The following is a 7,754-nucleotide window of genomic DNA, read 5'->3' as shown; positions in this document are numbered from 1 at the left end:
ATCCAGTGAGTTATGTGGGACTCGAGTACCAAGTCGAATTACCAACTCGGTATTCCCTACCCACTAAAAACCCCTCTCTTTTCACGAATTTCCTTTGACACACTGTCCCTCTGACTTCCCGAGATCTGTTTTCACATAACGTCAAAAAATAGTTATTATTACCTTGTTCGATGACTTTTGATGTATTGCTGTAATTGCTTGAAGGAGAAATGAATTTTCCGATAGATCGTACGTTCTCAAATTTAACGTAGATATCACGTTGCAAAAGACAAGAAATCCACACTAAATTATTAACTGAAAATTTTTCTTCTTTCATGAACTGTATTCTTTTATAAACTTTAACGTAATCACATTTATTTACTCACTCGATGAGACGAGAAATTTACTAATGACTGATCGAAAATCGGTCATTGATAATAAATAGTTAAAAATAAATAGGTGAAATAGATAAATAAATCAATAAATAGATAAAATAGTTAAATAATAATAGTTAAATATTTAATATTAATATTTTATATGATAATAATAAAAGTAATAAATGTTTTAAAAACACTTATTTAATCTAATTAATTTTTAAATATATATATATATATATATATATACAGGGTGTCCCATTTTAACTTGGACAGTAAAATATCTCAAAAACTAAGCCCAGCAAACAAAAATGTTTCAGACAAAAGTTGTATGGTTTCGAGGTGGACATAAGATGGTACCATTGGTTTGACCTTGAAGAATTATTTGAAGATCACATGAAGGTCACCTTCAATTTCTTAAATGGAACCTACTATTTGTCATTCCATATTAAAATAATTATATTAATATTTTAATTAAAATTATTATATTAATACTTACATGCATAAGTATTTATATTATCAGGCACTTCTTCAAAAGTTATTAATTCTGCTTGACTTACATTAAAAGAGTTTAGTATGTTAAATACACCTAAGTTATTAACAATGGTGTTAGAACGAATTATTAATTCAAATGGAAGTGTTCCATTATTGAAAGTTGGACTTTTGGGTATTTTTGCTTTTCCTCCATCTATATGGATAATCTAAAACGTAAATAATGTTTTTGCATACATTTCACCATTGCTCAGGCCCTTAAAGCCTTTTAACTAATTTTTATTGATTTTATCTAACGGACCTTTATTCTCATTATAATAATTTTTAATAATGTTTAATAAAAATCTAAATTTCATATATAATAACATATTAATTTTCTTATTTTTTATTGTTAAATTGTTTTATTTTATTGTTAAAATTTTTTCAAAGCATTTGTTAATTCTTTAATAGCAAAGTTATTAAATACTAATATATTTATATAAATTATGTGTATAATATATATGTAAATTATATTTATTGTATATATTGTATATAAATTATAAAAAAATCTAGGGTGCGTTCCGATTTACGCATGTTACGCATAGACTGTATTATTGTTGCGCAACGCTTCGAAATCGTTCCGTTTTATCAATGCGCATGAAGCGCTTTAATTATTCGGAACGGTGTCTGCGCATTCTATGCGCTAATACGATTTGAAAATGGTAAAATAGTAAAAAAAATAAATAAAAATAGAATAAAATAATAAATACAAATAAAATAAAAAAATAAATAATAAATATAAATAAATAATAATAAATATAAACATAAATAAATATTAAAAATAATAAATATAAATATAAATAAATAATGAATATAAATAAAATAAAATAATAAATCAAGGTAAAATAATATATTAATATTAGCTTGGCTTGTTTTCTCCATATCATTTTTATTTAAAAACAGTTATCATTTCATTAGTTTCTTCAATTAAAACTGGAAATTCATATAATTGTTGTTTTTCCATCGTCACAAAGAATCTGTTATCTGTTATTGCGTTCCGAATTACGCATAAAACGCATAGATCGCATAAACGCATCAACGCATCAACTGCCTCAAGTCGAGAGTAGAGGCAGTCAATGCGCTGGAAGGGTGCTAAGAATTTAGTACGGTTAGTACAATCTAGAGAATTCTCAGCGCTACTAAAGCGCTACCAATGCGCGCATTGGTTAAATCGGAACGATTTTCTATGCAGTCTACGCGCTTCATGCGTAATTCGGAACGCACCCCTAATAATACAATAATATATATATATATATATATATATATATATATATATATATACAGGGTGTCCCCCATTTTAAAAGTTCCACCCTCATAACTTTTCAGGATCAACGTTTGAAGGAAAACGACTCGAATAAAAGTTGTAGGGAACAAAGGGTGCTATCTAATAGTGACCTTGGATTCGACATTAAAGGTCATTTTCAAGGTCATTTGAAGGTCAACTTCTGTTTTTTAAATGGGAACCCCTATTTTTGACCCCGGATTCTAAAAGAGCGGAAAATTTTACATTAGAGTTGTAAGGAGTCAAATTGACCCTAGGGGTCATCTAAAGGTCAAATGTCTCTCCCGTACTTTCCAGGCTGGTATCTTGTCATGATAGCGATATATCGAAAGAATGACCTGCATAAAAATTGTCGAGGTCATCGGAGGCCACCACCTGGTGACCTTGAATTGTACCTTGACCCTCATTTTCAAAGTGTGAGAAAAATAAGACAAAGGTAATAACTCAGAATCCGGTTCAAAAAGTTACTAACTCAGAATCTCAGAATCCTCAGAAGTTTTCTTAAATTTTAATAATTTCTGGAAATTTTGAAAATTATATTGAAATTTATCATTAAAAATTTCTCAGTTCTTTTTCTCGATCAACTGATCATATTATTGATAGTTTATTGTATGTATTGAAAATCTCTTCTACCTGTCACAGTGTGTACGTAACGTGAGTGAATTTATCTTTCTGAATTTCTCCGTACTTTGTAAACATGCCGGATTACACAAGGAATGAGATTGTTGACATTCTATTAATTCTTGGAGAGTGCCGTAATAATTATCGTGCAGCAGAACGATTATATCGTAGACGTTTCCCTGGCAGACGTCAGCACCTCGTCGGGACCTCGTAGAATACGACAACGTCATCGTATTATGACAATCGAGTGGAACGATCCACGAGTCCTTGTAGTGTTAGCTATGGTCAATTTAGATTCACATATTTCACTACGACAATAGAAGTACAATCTGGCATCCCAAGATTAACGGCTCAAAGAATTTTGAGACTGCATAATTTCCACCCTTATCACATAGCCTTAACCCAAGGCTTATATATATATTTCCTCATGATTTCCAACGAAGGTTAGCATTTTGTAATTGGGCTCAAGCGATGTTACGTCAAGATCCAGAATTTTTTAGATACGTTATGTTTTCTGATGAAGCTACTTTTCATAACACAGGCCAACTAAACTGACATAACTGTCACTATTAGTCTGTAGAAAATCCACATTGGTTCCGTGAGGTTGATCACCAACAGCGCTGGAGTCTCATAGTGGTGTGGTATTGTGAATGGTTACTTAATTGGGCCTTATTTTTTCGAAGGAAATGTCAACTCAGCTAGATATCTCCATTTTCTAAGACATGAATTACCAGATCTGTTAGCCAATGTTGATCTGCAAACACGACAACGTATGTGGTTCCAGCAAGATGGGGCACCTGCTCATAGGAGCAGAATCGTTCAACGATTTTTGCATCGTCGATACTCCTGTCGGTGGATAGGAATTAGTAGCCATGTTGAGTGGTGCCCCAGATCTTCTGATCTAACAAGTCTTGACTTTTTTCTCTGGGGTTTTTTGAAAAATATGGTCTATGCAGATGCACCAACAACCAGAGAAAATATGGTGCAACGAATCACTGATGCTTGCAGGAACATACCAAGACATGTACTATTGTCAACTGTTCAAAACTTTGAACGGAGAATACAGCTATGTATTAACAATAATGGGGGCATTTTCGAAAATCTAATTCGGTGAAACCTCAAACTTCTTTTTCATTGGAACTCTTCACAGTCTTGCCTTCATTGGCTGGATTATTAATGGTCCTGCCTTCATCGGCCGGGCTCAGATTCTTGCCTTTATTGGCTGGATCAAAATGGGACCTGAAAATTCATCCTGCTATGTCCTCGTCATTGGGTCCTGGACATCGAGTAGCATATCGATGATTGAACGCAGGCAATGGTTGACCCTCGAATGATCATCTGAACGTGAAATGACCCCTTACAACTCTAATGTAAAATTTTCCGCTTTTTCAGAATCCGGGGTCAAAAATAGGGGTTTCCATTTAAAAAACGGAAGTTGACCTTCAAATGACCTTGAAAATGACCTTTAATGTCGAATCCAAGGTCACTATTAGATAGCCCCCTTTGTTCGTTACAACTTATATCGGATTCGTTTTCCTTCAAACGTTGATCCTGAAAAGTTATGAGGGTGGAACTTTTAAAATGGGACACCCTGTATATACAAGATGGCCCATTTTAATCCATCCAGTCAAATATCTCGAAAACCAAGCCCGGGAGAGAAAAATGTTTCAGACAAAAGTTGTTTGGTTTCGAGGGGGCCATAAGATGATACCATTGGTTTGACCTTGAAGAGTCATTTGAAGGTCACGTGAAGGTCACTTCAATTTTTTTAAATGGAATACCCTATATATTTTTGCACATTCCTGTAGCTTATCTCGAGAGCTTTCCAAAACACTATAATTAAGTACCTTTTCGTTAAGTACTTTTTGAGTTATGAAGCTTGAAATAATTTCTTAATTTTATATAAACCGTTAAATATCTTGTAAAATATTCATTTTTCGATTATTTTACCTTAAGGGGTAACACCACTGTAAACGCTCGAAAAAAACGGTTTTTTCACGAATTTTTTTGTGATGGAAGGAAAGGTGATAAGAAAAAACCTTTTAAGTATCTTGTTGGCTATATATTGAAATATAAAAAAAAATTTTTTCATTGAAAAATAATTAAAAATGGCGACGGTACAATCGTTTTCGGACGTCGTCTTGAAAAAAAGGCGCTCCGCGGCACGCAGCATAAGTGGTGTAAATTTTGATCTGCAAAAAAAAATTTTTTTTTCTTAATCTACATCAGTATAGCTAGAGAAACACGTAGGGGATTTTCAAAATATTAATTTTTGAATTTTTGGTAAGTGTTTGAAGTAAAAAGTTGAAATTTCAATAAAAAAAACGGCCTTTATTTGTTTATAAAAATTGTTCAAATTAATTTATCGAAAAACCCCTACGTGTTTCTCTTAAGAATGTTGTTTTCAATGTGTGGTTAAAATTTCAAACAAAAATATTGAAAATTGTTCGAGTTATGGTGCGTGCCAATTTAAAAAATCATGTTTTGAGAAAAACGCGTTTAAAGTTTTGAAATGAGTTTTAGACGTGAAAAAATGAAAAATTCAAGTATTATAATTTTTTTACCATTAATCTGCAATCCCAGGACCATAAAGCTGCCCTTCCAAGTTCAAAAATTCGTCCTCGTTTTCTTTTCTCGACGATTTTAGCGAGGAACGCGCCTCTTTCGCCGCATCACTCAACGAGCGCTCAGCGTACTTAATACGTAAAGCATCGGCCTCCATGCAGAAATTGTATGCCTGAACGCCAATTTTCATGTATAGCTGCTTCATGATTTCTAAGATGCTTGTCAAGCCATCATTGAAGTTGCATGCAGCGATATTTACTGCAATATCGAGTACGTTTTTGCCGCTCGAGAATGTCTTGGGAGCTAGCTTCCATACGGTGGCGTTGAAACTTTCGTTGTTATTTTGCGTATAGCCTCCCAAGCAACGGCTCAGTAACTCGTCTCGGCTTAATTCCTCGTAGATAGGCTTTACAGCATTAAATACTTCTTGAGGAAGAGGCGGCTTATGAGAAAATAAATCCAGGGCACCCGCCGCTTTCGCCTTCTTCCATTGACACCAAGACTCCGAGCATTTGTCGTGCTGCGGGTTCGCATCGGTCGATATTTTGTGGAATAAAGTGGCCCATATTTCATTTTTCATATTTTCAATGGAGTCACAATTACGGCGTATAGCTTATTATTAATTTAGCCGTCAATTTGCCTTTTCCACCGAGTCCTTTCACTTGCTTTTTTAAATTTCGCAATCGATTGCCCATCCTTTTTTGTACATGATCGATGCACTCCTTTTTTTTTATTTCAAAATTATCATATGGCTGACTTTCCACGATGCCCTTGAAGGTTTTACTATCTCCATCGCCGATATAATTTGCGTATTTAACGCCATACAAACGATCAGAGCAAGCGAACATTTCTACCATCGCGTCTACCTCCATTTTCCCAGCCGAGCCCTGGTGGTTTGCTTGGCATTCGTCCGCGTGTGTTGCATACCATTGTTCATATTCACTTGTTTCGCTTTTATTTTTCCAATATTCGCACTGTTTGCAGTATTTTGATTTTACTTGAACATCTAAAATTTTGCCAGTATGACAACCAATCAAGGACGTAATGCCGAAAAGAGACGAGAATCCACGCTTCCTCCACGAACCATCACCGGATACAGTAATTCTTTCAAATTTTCCTTTTTCTCGGCTTTTGCGGATCTCTTCGTCTGCTGCTTTTTTCATCGAAACTTCGCGAACAGTAGCTGATGCTGTTAAAATCATTTCTATTACGCGATCGTAAAATGATTGAAAAATTGGCCGCGGTAACTCCATGAAAGCACAAAACTTTAGTATGCCATTCAGCCCTACTCCGAGAAGCCGCATCGCAAGCACAATTCGACGATTGATTTCGTAAGCATTTCGTATATATTTGCAGCTTGGAATTTCAACTGCCGGGCAATTTGGGCAAACAATGACAATTTTGAAGCCGAGACCACGGGGACTTCTTTCTTGAAAACTTATGCTTGAGCCGCACGTTTTACAACGAACGTGCTCCGCAATTGCAGAAAAAACCATCAAAAAATTTATGATTCTATAGCCAAATCCATAATTAATGTCAAATTCATTACCACATTTCTCTAGTTTTTTTGCAGAAGCACTGACGCCTTCAGAATCTTTCTCGGCTTCGTATCGATTCAACGGTCGCTTTGACGCGTTGCTCCGACGCCGCGTTGGATACGATGTTTTCGAACCTTTTTTGCCCACATACACTTTATCGCTCATTTTAACTTGTTTTACTTTGACTATAGCGATTAATTATACACACGCACACTATAATTTACTGTATAAACACAGAGAAACACACAAAAAATCGCAAAAAGCCAGGAACACGTGCGTTTGTCAACAAAGTATACCGACACTATACTAACGTACTTCTGTGTAAAAATTATTCTAGATTAAAACTCTAGCTGAAAATAGTAAATAGAGACATTTAGCGACATCTAGTAGGGCATTAGAAAAGCTTGAAATCATTAGGCAAGTCGATACGTAGTACCTTCCGAGCAGGTGCGCGCGCTAATGCGATTAGTCGTTTTGGAGACGCGCGAGGCGCCTGGAAAAAACCACGAAATTTCATACAAAAAAAATTTTTCCAGGTATAAAAGTTTTTTCCTCATATTCTACAGACTTCAAAGTATTTTTTAAGCAAAAAAAAATCGATTTTTTAAAAAATCTACAGTGGTGTACCCCTTAATACTTTTATGTACAAAATAATGAGAGGAATCAATTGGTGTAAAGAAAACACATAGTTGTTTTTAAGAAAAAATATGGAATTGTTAATTGCAAATTACATATTTTTTCTTCAAAACAACTATGTGTTTTCTTTACACCAATTGATTCCTCTCATTATTTTGTACATAAAAGTATTAAGGTAAGATAATCGAAAATTGAATATTTTATTAGATATTTTATGGTTTATATAAA

At 34.3% G+C, this 7,754-nt stretch overlaps 1 pseudogene; it reads right to left on the bottom strand.

Annotated features, from left to right (window-relative positions):
- Positions 1-5,353: 5,353 nt before the first annotated feature.
- Positions 5,354-7,055, bottom strand: LOC145975749 (uncharacterized; annotated as a pseudogene).
- Positions 7,056-7,754: the final 699 nt, after the last annotated feature.

The sequence above is a fragment of the Camponotus vicinus genome, unplaced genomic scaffold (genome assembly GCF_025532165.1).
Source record: "Camponotus vicinus isolate PSW18456_S1 unplaced genomic scaffold, iyCamVici1.0 SCAF_8, whole genome shotgun sequence".
NCBI lineage: Eukaryota > Metazoa > Arthropoda > Insecta > Hymenoptera > Formicidae > Camponotus > Camponotus vicinus.
The sequence above is the reverse complement of the archived record's forward strand: the minus strand, read 5'-3'. Positions and strand labels throughout refer to the sequence as shown.